This window comes from Callorhinchus milii, unplaced genomic scaffold (assembly GCF_018977255.1).
Source record: "Callorhinchus milii isolate IMCB2004 unplaced genomic scaffold, IMCB_Cmil_1.0 Scaffold6, whole genome shotgun sequence".
NCBI classification, from domain to species: domain Eukaryota; kingdom Metazoa; phylum Chordata; class Chondrichthyes; order Chimaeriformes; family Callorhinchidae; genus Callorhinchus; species Callorhinchus milii.
Genome location: NW_024704747.1, coordinates 1,845,446 through 1,857,805, shown reverse-complemented (window position 1 = coordinate 1,857,805; position 12,360 = coordinate 1,845,446).

Genomic DNA, 12,360 nt, shown 5'->3' with positions numbered 1-12,360 from the left:
ATTCTTCCCACCTTCCACCGCCCCCTACTCTGCCGCTTATATACACACACACACACCCCCACCCCCCAACACACAGTCCTACTCACAACAGTTATCCCATTTTATTCTTCAATTGAACGCAACCATTAATCATCGCTGCAATCTTTTCATCAGCGGTTGAATTACAAGTGAAAAAGCTTCTCGTCACAAATTGCCCGAGGAAACAACGAGAAAGAGAGGGAGAGAGAGAGAAAACAGTATTGCCTGAATGGTTCCAAAGAAAAGTATAATTAGATTGTATGTTGAGAGCTCCACAATGTTAAAGAGACTAATTTTCTATTAGATATATCTCTCTCTTTCTTTCTCTGCCCCACCTGCCCCCACTTTATTCCCCAACTCGATGGAGGTGGGGGTTAGAGGGGTGGGGTGGACGGGGTGCCCGACTGTGTCTCTCATGCTCTTACCTCTGAGTCAGGAGGTTTCGGGTTCAAACTCCCGCACGTCTGCGGACTCCGAGCTCACGGTCCAGTCGGACGCTCCAGTGCAGTGCTGGGGGAAACCGCTGCATCCTCAGAGACCCCGTACTTTGGATGGGACGTCAAACCAAACTCCCGGTCTGTGCCCTGTTCAGGTGTCGGACGTTAAAGTCTTTGTGTTGTGGGGGGGGTTTGTTGACCAGGAACCTGGGAGAAACTGCATCCTCCACAGGATAAGAATAATAATAATAATAATCCTTGCATTTGATATAGCGCCTTAGGCAAGTTTCCTTACTCCACACACACACACACACACACACACACCTCTGTTTACCGAGCAGTAAATCGGGACCCGGTCTTTAGTCGATTGGCAGATCGCGGTAATAATCCCTCAAGGAAAATAATGTGGGGACACTGCTGTGCGCAATTGGCTGCCGGGTTTCGCCCGTAACAGTCGATCCACTTTACAGTGTATCCTGTGAAGCGCTTTGAGAGGTCTCAACGACGTGATAAGGCGCTGTGTCAAATGCGAATATTATTATTATCTGCCGTTTGCCTGGTTGCAAACCTTGAAGCTGCTCTCTTGCTCTCTTAATCTAAAGGGACGTCAACTAATAAATCAAATCTCTCCTTGTTAACTCACTGTGTTTTTCTTTTGCATGTGTCTGAGGAGCGATAAAAACCTGTCCCTTCACCATTACTTAATCTAACTCCTTCTCAGATCTCTCTCACTCTCGCAACCCAACTCCTCGCCTCAATCGGGGCAAAACCTTGGGCAAGTTTCCTTGGTCCACGCGCCTCGGTTTCCCCTTTGCAGTAAGTAGAAACCCAGTTGTTAGTCGATTGGCAGCTCGCTTTCTGGGGGTAATAAACCCTTCAAATAACCAAATAAAATAATAATTCTGTTTGCGGGGACGCTGCTGTGCGCAATTGGCTGCCGCGTTTCGCCCACAAAATACACAGTCAATTCACTTTACAGTATACCCTATGAAGCGCTTTGAGACGTCTCAACGACGTGATAAGGCGCTGTATCAAATGCGAGGATTATTACTCTGCTCGGGGCTGCGGGAGGGGGTGTGGGGGAGAGGCGCAGAGCCTCCTAATGCATTGCAAGGCTGCTGCAAAGCTTCGTTAAGAGACTTTTAATTGCTTGTTAAACCGAGCGATCAACGAGCTGGAAAGCTGCAAAATAAACTATTTATCCGATTGGCCGGTCTCCTTTAAAGCTCAGTGGAGCCCGTTTAAGGTTCGGATTGCTTTACACTGTTCTGTCGTCTCGACTTCATTTACTTCCATTGACTTTTTAATCTGCTCTCTCTCTCTGACCTGATCTTTACTGAATAAGCTTTCCTCACCTCTGAAGCCCTCCGCTGTCTTGCTCCTCCCGTCCTCTGCGACCTCATAAAACGTCACCAAGCTGCCTGCTCCCTCCTGCTCCATATTCCCCCCCCACCCCACCTCCACCCACTCCACCCCTCCCGATCCCAACCCCAAGCTCGGGCGCAATACCCTTCCATTGAGCAGCGCCTTGGGACCTCCTCCCGACGTGAAAGGCCTTGCGTGAATGCAATTTGCGGCTCTTGCCGTTTGGTTCGGTCGCGATCTCGCCTCCGAGTCCAAGGTTCTGGGTTCAAGCCCCACATCAGGGAGTTTGAACTCATGCAGTGTAAGCTGACGCTCCAATGCAGCGCTGGGGAGGGGGGGGGGTGTCGTATTGACGGAGACGCCGTCCTCCGGATGAGACGTTAAACCTCACTCCCTGTCTGGCTGTTCAGGTGGATGTTAAAGATCCCGCGGGGCTGATGGAAAAGGAAAGGGAGTTTCTCTCTCTCACTCTCTCTCTCTCCCAGTGTCCTGACCGACAATCCCCCACCCCCACCCCAGATAAAACCGGTCGCTCACTTCCCGACTGTTTGCGGGGGGGCGTTGCTCCCCCCACTACCCAAAAAAGATAAGAACGCTCAGTAATATTTAACAATATTTGAATCCAAAATGAGTTATTGATCACAAATCTTGCAAAATCACTAATTGATCAAAAAAAGAGACATCCCCCCCCCCACCCACCCACCCACCCCACGTACACCCACCATCTCATAACCCACAATAAAACAGCGCCTTTAATCCAGCGTAAACCACAAATGAGGCAGAGATGAAAAGCAGAGACAGCCCTATTCCATCATCCAGAATTTATACTAAAATAAGGTCACTGGCCTCTCTGTGTGATGAATGGCTTTGCTCGCTATCTCCCCCATCCTACATCACGTCCCGATCCAAATGTCCGTCGGATTCCGAGTCGCTCTCATCTGCCGTGCGCATTTGGCTGCCGCGTTTGGTCCACAAAACGCACAGTCACCCCCCCCCTTTACAGTAGGTCCTGCGAAGCGCTTTGAGACGTCTCAAATACACGGTAAGGCGCTGCATCAAATGCGAGGATTATTATTGGTGTTGTTTTACCTGCGGAAACCCATCGCCTTGTGCTTAAGAGTCTCCAAACCAAGCTGAGAATTCCAGGCCTCCCACCTCCACGTGGACACCCCAGCGACAGACTGTTGGGATGAAAGGGGAAAGGAAAGATGAGCGAAATCCCACTTCTTCGAACGTTTTAACCCCTGATATCTTGCCTCGCCCCAGCCCACAACACCTCAGCGCCAACAACGTGGATTTATGCAAAGCCCCTCACGCAGTGTGGCCATAACCTCCTTCTCGGTTTGCATTCGCTCCTACATTCAACCAGTTTAACCTTGGTATCTTTTCTCCCTCCTCTATGTGATTGAACATGACCGACCATTTTCTAACTGCGAGAACCTCCTTAAAGCTTTTCACTCAACGCCCATTCCCCCCCCCCCCCCCCCCCCCGTGTCCTGTTCTCACTGCTCCTTGGCAGCCACGTTTGAGGTGGGAGCAAGACCCCAAAGACGTTGCTTGCTCCTGGCTGAGTGTGTGGGGTGGTGGGGTGGGGGGCGTCTCCAAAGACCCCAGTCAGTAGGAAGTACCACAGCCCATGGTGGTTGACTAGTCAGACCAAGCTCCCCGTCTGCACCTGTTCAGGTGGACGTTAAAGATCCCGAGAAGCTGTTGGAAAAGAGATGGAAGCTTCTCTCTCTCTCTCAGTGTCTTGACCGACAATTCCAACCCCCCCCCCCCCCCCCCCACCCCAAATAAAAGTTGGTCGCTCAATCCACGGCTGTTTGTGGGACACCCCTGTGTGGAACTGGCTGCCGTGTTTCACCCACAAATACAGGCGATCCACTTTACTATCCGCTTTACAATATATCCGCCTGTTTACCCGGAAAACCGGTTGTTAGTCGATTGGCGGATCGCTTTCTGGGGGTAATAATTCCTTCGAAATAATAATAATAATATTAATTGGGTCCCACAAAATATACAGTCAATTCACTTGACAGTATATCCGGTGAAGCGCTTTGAGGCATCTCGAAGAGACGCTATATCAAATGCAAGGATTATTATTATTATTATTATTACTTTACAATCCAGGAGTGTTATTATTATAGCTGTCCGGCGGGAAAGGTGCGGAATCCGGCACAGGTACATGAACCGACGGGGGAAACGACAAATGGAAACACACACACACTCACCCACGCACAAACACACACACACACAAACACACACACACAAACACACACACACACGCACAAACACACACGCACAAACACACACACACGCACTCAAACACACACACGCACACAAACACACACACCCACGCACAAACACACACAAACACACACACACGCACAAACACACACAAACACACACCCACGCACAAACACACACCCACGCACAAACACACACCCACGCACAAACACACACCCACGCACAAACACACACACACACACACAAACACACACACAAACACACGCACAAACACACACAAACACACACCCACAAAAACACACACACACTCAAACATATACACACAAACACACACACAACAAACACAAAAACACCCACGCACAAACACACACAAAACACACACACAAACACACACACAAACACACACACACGCACAAACACACACGCGCGCACAAACACACACAAACACACACACACGCACAAACACACACCCACGCACAAACATACACACAAACACACACAAACACACACCCACGCACAAACACACACACAAACACACACACACGCACAAACACACACACAAACACACACAAACACACACCCACGCACAAACACACACCCACGCACAAACACACACCCACGCACAAACACACACACACACACACAAACACACACACAAACACACGCACAAACACACACAAACACACACCCACAAAAACACACACACACTCAAACATATACACACAAACACACACACAACAAACACAAAAACACCCACGCACAAACACACACAAAACACACACACAAACACACACACAAACACACACACAAACATATACACACAAACACAAAAACACACGCGCGCGCGCACAAACACAAACACACACACACACACACAAAAAATTAAACGACAGCATCTCTTGGGGAAAAAAGATCACCACCGCAATGGGAACAAAGGACGCGAGAGAGATAGAGGCTCCCGGAGACCTTTTGAATACGGAGCCTGTCAGGCATCGCTGCCGTGTCAGGACAGTTGCTCTTTGGGAGCGTCGGACTGATAAACGCTTCAACAAAAGGGCGTCAAGAGAGACCGATTGTGGTTCTGCCGGGTCAGGAGCCTTATCTGTGAGCTGTGAATAAATAAAAGGCGAGCGGGGAAGCGAGAGCAAGAGCAGGTAATAGCTCAGGGGTGGGGGGGGGGGGGGGGGGAAACGGTGAAGGAAGAGGACACAGAGATGTCACGTTCTTTCTCTCACCACATCAACACCAGCCCCCAACCCTCAGCGATTGACACAGCTTTTTTTTTTTTAACGTCGGGCAGACGTCCACGAGGCTCTGGACGGTGAGGGGTTTGCACCTGAGCTGCGGGGTGGGATCAGACAGGGGTGGAGGGCAAGGGGTCGGGTGGGGTCGGGTGGGGTGGTGTGGGGTGGGGGGGTAGCGGGGTTGGGGGGTTGGAGGAGGGAAGGTGACCGAAGGCGCGGTCGAAGAGCAAAGTCTTGAGACGGGCCTTGAAAGAGGCGAGGGAGGGAGGGAGAGAGGCGAAGGGACTGTGGGATGGAGTTCCAGAGGGTGGGGGAATCAAGGAACATGGGGCAAAGGAAGTTGAGGTACAGATCAGCCATGAGCTCATCGAATGGCGGAACAGGCTCGAGGGGCTGAATGGCCTCCTCCTGTTCCAAGCTTCCTAAAGGGGACCTTCTTCAGCCGAACCACTCGTGCGATCCTGTGCTTTGCAGAATTTGCTCTTGAAAAAAAAACATTCCCGAGACTACGCTTGTTTTGCTTGGGATTGTGAGAGCGGCAAATCTGCCAATATATTATGATTTTCCGACTAACAACCTGTCGAGGAAAACACCTGGAACAATCTTCAATATTATATATATATTTTTGGTTACGTTTTGAATCTTGTTGTTGTTGTTGTTTACCCTGTGTGCGTGTGTGTGTGTGTGTGTGTGTATATAGGGTAACCAAAAAGTCTTATTTTTCAGCTAAAATATTATTTATCATCTAAAAAATACCCCAACGGCAGAATAAACTGCGAAATGGAGTGACTGTGCATCTTGTGGGCGAAACGCAGCAGCCAATCGCGCACAGCAACGTCCCCCACACACACAGTCGTGGATTGAGTGACCAAATTATTATTTATTTGCAACCCGCGAATTCGATCCACCAATCGACTGACGAGCGGGTTCCTAATTACTGCTGAGTAAACAGAGGCGTGTGCGTGTGCGTGGAGTGAGGAAACTTGCCTAAAGTTTCGCCCTGACCGGGAATCGAACCCGGGTCCTCTCGCTCGCGAGGCGAGAGCTTGAACCACTGAGCTACAGGACTCCACGACACACAGTCTTCAATCCCCTATTGTCTTCAAAACCCTTTATAGCCTTCAAATCTTCATACACTTCAAACAACCTATTCTGGTCAAACCCCTATTGCTTTCAATCCCTTTTAGTCTTCAACAGCGACTCATATTTGTATTGCGCCCTTCAGGTCAGGAGGACTTCCCGAGACGCTGGACAGTCAGTCAGGGACTTGTTCAATCCTCCATCTTCTAAGAGGGCTACAGACCTGCAGCTCTTTCTGCTGTGTGAACAACGAGCTCTAAATCCCCTCAAGACACACCGTCTGCATCACGACGGCTGCCAATAAGCATTCAATCCCTGATTACGAACCCACAAACGGATTTGCGAAGGCTTTGAGGCGCAGCGTGTCTGAATAAACAGGAACATTCTCAAGTCTTGTCAGAATATTAATTCCAGTCTAAGTCTGCCATAGAATTGCATAATTCATTTAACGCTCTGACTTTCCCCGCCTGTTAATTATCACTTGATAAGTGCAATGCGCTGACTTTAATATTGAAGTCTAAAATTGTTCCATCATCAAAATGATTGCACGGGAGGAAGCCTTTCAGATCATTGATCTTATGCTGGTTGTCAGTTCCTCACTAGAATAATTTTAATCCCATCTCTCTCCTCTTTCAACCTTCCATTCCATGTTTTCTCTCTCTTGGTATATTCATCCTGTTCCCTCCCGACACGCTCGCTCAGCAAAACTCCAGCCAATTTTATGATGGGTTATCTATCTTCTTCAATTTCCCCCTCGTCTTTCAATAAAACCTGTCTTCAATCCACTTTAGTCGTCAAGTCTTCATAGCTTTCAATCCACCATGTTCTCTAACCCTGAATAGTCTGAGAGCTATGTTAATTTGGGGCTCATTGCAATGATAATAATAATCCTTGCATTTGATGTAGCGCCTTATCGTGTCGTTGAGGCATCTCAAAGCACTTCACAGGATACACTGTAAAGTGTAGTGACGTGTATTTTGTGGGCGAAACGCGGCAGCCAATTGCGCCCAGTGGCGTCCCCACAAACAGCCGTGGATCGAGTGACCGAATTGTCATTATTTAAAGCCTCCACAAAGTTGCGGTTGACGGCATCGGAAAGAGAGAGAGAGACAGCGAGTGAGAGAGAGAGAGAGAGAGCGCGAGCGAGTGAGAGAGAGCAGGTCTCCGCTTTTAATCCGTAGACCCTGTCTGCCGTGCAGATGATCAGCTATTCAGTGAACGCAACACGCCTGGCAGCAAATCAGACATGGGTTGTTTCGTTCCCTTAACCTGAGCATCGTTTGTTTCTGACGAGGAACAGTGAAGTCATCTTGATTATCTCTCTCTCTCTTTCCTTCTCCTCCCTCCCTCCTTCGCTCCCTCCCTCGTTCCCTCCCACCATCCCTCCCTTTCGCCCACAAAACACAACTCCATTCGCTTCGCGGGGTACTCTGTGAAGCGCTTGTGAGTTCAAAGTCTCGACCTGGGGGGGGGGGCTCGAACCCACAACCTCCTGACTCAAGAGGCGAGAGGCGGCACAGACTGCGCCGATCCCAGAAGATTGATAACGGAGTCAACGCCAGACTTGTTAAAACACACGATAGTAAAAATAAAACTGTTAACAACATTTGGATTTGATCCGTCTCCACAAAGCGCTTCACAAGATCTTACTATAAAGAGCAGCGACTCTGTACTTTTGTGGGCAGACGCAGCAACCGATTTGCTCCCTTTCATTCCCACCCACATGTCAATAAAAACACAAGCATCAACTGCACGCAGGGCTGAACCCAGTAAATTATTAAAGGTGCGTTTTCCCCACCAGGGCTGGATTTCCTGCGGCTGATCAATTAATTCCAGTGGAAAAGCAACCACTGAATTTATTCCTAGTTCGATCGATTAATCTACTCCCTTTGCGGTGCTGCCTGTCTTGATTGCGGCTCGGTCAATAGCACTCTCGTCTACGGACCAAAAGGCCGTGGCTTCCGCGTGGAGGATTTGTGTTTGCTGAGGTTCCAGCTCAGCGCTGCGGGGAAAATGGGGGTTAATGTACCGCATTGACAGGACGGGCTATCCCCTTGGATGAGACGTTAAACGAGGTCTGTCTCTCTGTTCAGGTGGACCTTAAAGACCCTGTGGAGGCTATCTGTCTAATAAATAATCCTCGCATTTGTTATAGCGCCTTATCGCGTCTTCGAGACGCCTCAAAGCGCTTCACAGAGTATACCGCAAAGTGGATCGACCGCGTATTTTGTGAGCGAAACAGGCGGCAGCCAATTGACAGCGGCCCCACAAACAGTCTCGGATTGAGCGACCGCATTTTTTTTTGTATAAAAGGATCGTTGCCCCCCAGAGAGCGATCCATCCGTCCCTCGACCCACGAACTGGATTCCCTCATCGCGAGGCAAGCAGAGGGGTGTGTGGGGTGAGGGTAAACTCAATCGTTCGCCTCCTGGGCTATTTGCAGGAGCGTTGCGTCTATTACACCGCTGAACACTTGCCAAATTCCTACCGAAGGGCAATGTGCTTCTCCTACAGCTCCACAGTGCCGCTGGCTGGGCCTTTCGCGACACTGCAGCCGTTTCGCACCGCAAACATGACTCTGACCGCCGTCGGCAAAGTCTCGAGATATTGGCGCGTGGAGAGTTCCAGGAGCCCCCGCAGAGACAGCGCCCCAAGGGCACTGTCACTGCACCAAACCCACGGGACGGTACCAGGCTCTTCGCCAGCACAGGGCTTCTTCCTACTCACTCAGCTCCCGATAATTCTGCCGCGCCCTTAGGGTAAACTGGTTCTCGAATTCAAGATCCTCATCCTCACCTACAAGGCCATTCACGGCCTCGCTCCCTCCTACCTCTCTGACCTACTATCCCCCTACCTACCTGCCCGTACCCTCCGTTCCTCTGGCTCCGGTCTGCTCCACATCTCCCGCCCCAACCGCCCTACCATCGGTGGCCTTCAGCCTCTCAGCCCCGAGGCTCTGGTACTCCATCCCCAGTGCCTTCGCCGCTTCCTCCCTTTCCTCCTTCAAGGCCGGTCTCAAGATCTTTCTCTTTGACCTTCAGCCTTCAGCTCCCCTCTCGACTCTCTACCCCCTCCTCGCTCCCTCCCTTCCCTCCCCTCACCTGACCATTTCCCCACTGCTCGGTTCCTGACCCAACTGTACAGCGCCTTGGGACGTCCTCCTGACGTGAAAGGCGCTCAATAAATGGAATCTTGTTGTTGTTGTTGTCCTCAGCAGACAAGCAGGAGAAAGCTCACCTATATATGCCACGTAGGTGGCATATATATAATAATACCGTAGTAATAATCCTTGCATTTGATACAGCGCCTTGTCGAGTCTTCGGGACGTCGCAAAGCGCTTCACAGGATACACCGTGAAGCGAATTGACTGCATATTTTGGGGGCGAAACGTGGCAGCCAATTGCGCACAGCAGCGTCCCCACACACAGTCGTTGATTTGAGTGACCAATTTATTTTTTCAGTTTATTTTTTTAAAGGGATTGTTACCCCTGGAAAGGGCTCCGCCAATCGACTGACAACCGGGCTGTCAGTAAGGAAATATATATGTTCACCCCATTCCGGGAATCGAAACCCAGGTCCTCTCACTTGCGAAGGCTCTAACCAAGGCCCTGCAGGACTTCACCGTCTCGTTTGGGCGCTCTTAAGGTTGGCGCATCACTCTAATGAACTAACAGTATTCACAGCGGCTGCGAGTGAAATTACTTCCGTTTAGTCAGCGTGTCAGTGAGCAAGTTGGAATCTGAGAGACAAAACAATAATTATTCACAGACGTGGCCAACCGAAAAGCACTGATTAATGAATTCCGTGTTGGAACATGCTGGAGGGTGGGGGGGGGGGGGGAAAGAAAAACAACTTACGTACAGTAGTCTGAAGGAAAGATGTAGAATAATATTCCTTTGCCTTATCAAAGCTACATGTTATCTCGGTGTCTTTCTGTCAGGGTCCTGGCCGACTATCGCTCCAGATAAATTGGTCACGGTTCAAAACCAGAGGACACAGCCTGCGATTGAAGGCGGGTAAAATTGAGAAGGAATCTACGCCAACACTATTGCGGGGAGAGAATAGTGAACCCGTGGAAGAGGCTCCCGAGGGAGACGGTTCAAGCAGGAAATGTTGATTCCTTCAAACAGATCCAACAGTTTTCTTTCAAGAAATAACATGAGGGGGATAGAGTACGGAGGGAGTTCGGGAAGGCGAACTAGATGGACCTCGGTCTGTTTTTTCGTCCAGCATTTCTTATGTTCTTATGTTCTTGCAGGACTTTGCTGTGCGTTACATGTTCACCTGTAAAAGTGAGGCGCCGGTCTGCCCCAGCTGGTCATGCTTTGAGATCACAGTACAGGCTGACACTCTGGTAGACTTTCTCAGTTAGAAAAGTTAAGCAAGTATAGAGTCCTGTAGTTCAATGGTTAAGAGCGCTCGCTTCACAAGCAAGACGAACTGGGTTCGATTCCCGGGCAGGGCAAACATTGGCCGAGTTTCCTTACTCCACACACACACACACACACACACACACGCCTCTGTTTGCCCGTTAGTCGATTGGCGGATCGCTTTTCCGGGTGAGGAGTGGAGAGCAGGAGAGAAACAAAGTAGAGTCATGCAGTTAATAATAATAATAATCCCTTTTTGAGTCGGTCTCTCTCACAAGCCGTTTTCTTTCTTTCTCACGCTTGCCCTTTCTCTCTCTGTCTCTCTCCCTTCATTTTCACGTTTGCTCTCCTTCGTCGTAGGCTCTTTCGAGAAGAGAGCGAAGATGAGGACAAGAGAGACAGGAAGAAAATGAGAGAGAGAGAGAGAGAGAGAGAGAGAGAGAAAAAAGAAGGGTGATGGAGGGCAAAAGAGAGATGGAAAGAGCGATGGAGGAGTGGGGGGCAGTGGGGGGATTGCGGGTGGGAGAGTGGCCGAAGGCAATGTCAAAGAGGAAGGTCTTTAGACGGGACTTGAAGGAGGCACGAGAGGGGGTGAGGTGGAGGGATTGCGGGATAGAGTTCCAGGGCGTGGGGGGGCAGAGATGCTGAATGCCCGACCACCAACGGTGGGGCGGAAAGTGTGGGGGGGACCTGAAGCGGCCAATATCCACCGAGCGGAGGGAGCAGACGGGCTGATATGGGGTTCGGAGGTCGGAGAGGTGGGAGGGGCGGCGGGAGGGGGGAGCAAGACCCTGGAGAGTTTTGAAGGTAAGATCGAGGGTTTTGTACTCGATTCTCCCGCGACCAGAACAACCCGAAAGGCAGGAGCTTGAGGTGTCGAACCTCGAAAAGAGAAACGCAACGACCCGGAAATGAGAGTTGTGAGTCAAATCACATCAGATTTATTTCTTTGTGCATCATCCACTGCGTACAATACTCGGGGAAGGTTAATCTCACAGCTCGGTAAAAACACCGTACAGACCAGAAAACAAAGAGAGAGAGAGAGAGAGAGAGAGAGACAGACAGAGACAGTGGTTTGAGGTTCTTAGTGTCCTCTCTCTCTCGTAAAAATAAAAGTTTCACATCCGGCGACAGTGGAAGACACTTGAAATAATTTACCAACAGAAAGCACAAACATGTTTCATTTAAGCCAACTGATCCAGTAATCGGGGTTTTACTTTACGGTTTGCAGTTTTGTAGGGTTTTTTTCTTAATTTTTTTTTAAATTCTTCTTTTAAATAACATAACGAAGACTAGGTTTTCAAGACTTTTTAAAAAATAATAATAATAATAATAACACTTCAAAATGGTGGGAGGGAGAAACTATATTCTATATACCGACGGTAACAACAACTCACACACGGTAACAGGTTGCGTGTAATAATCACCAGCTCTTAATAAAAAAAAAGCACTAATATCTCACACACAATAACAATACACATCACTGGGTTTTACAATAATTAAAATACTGCTGTTTAACGTTACGTTTTCTTGGGGGAGACAGCGACTAACCCACAGCAAACAGTATTTATTCGCTTTTATTTTCCCTTAAATACAAAG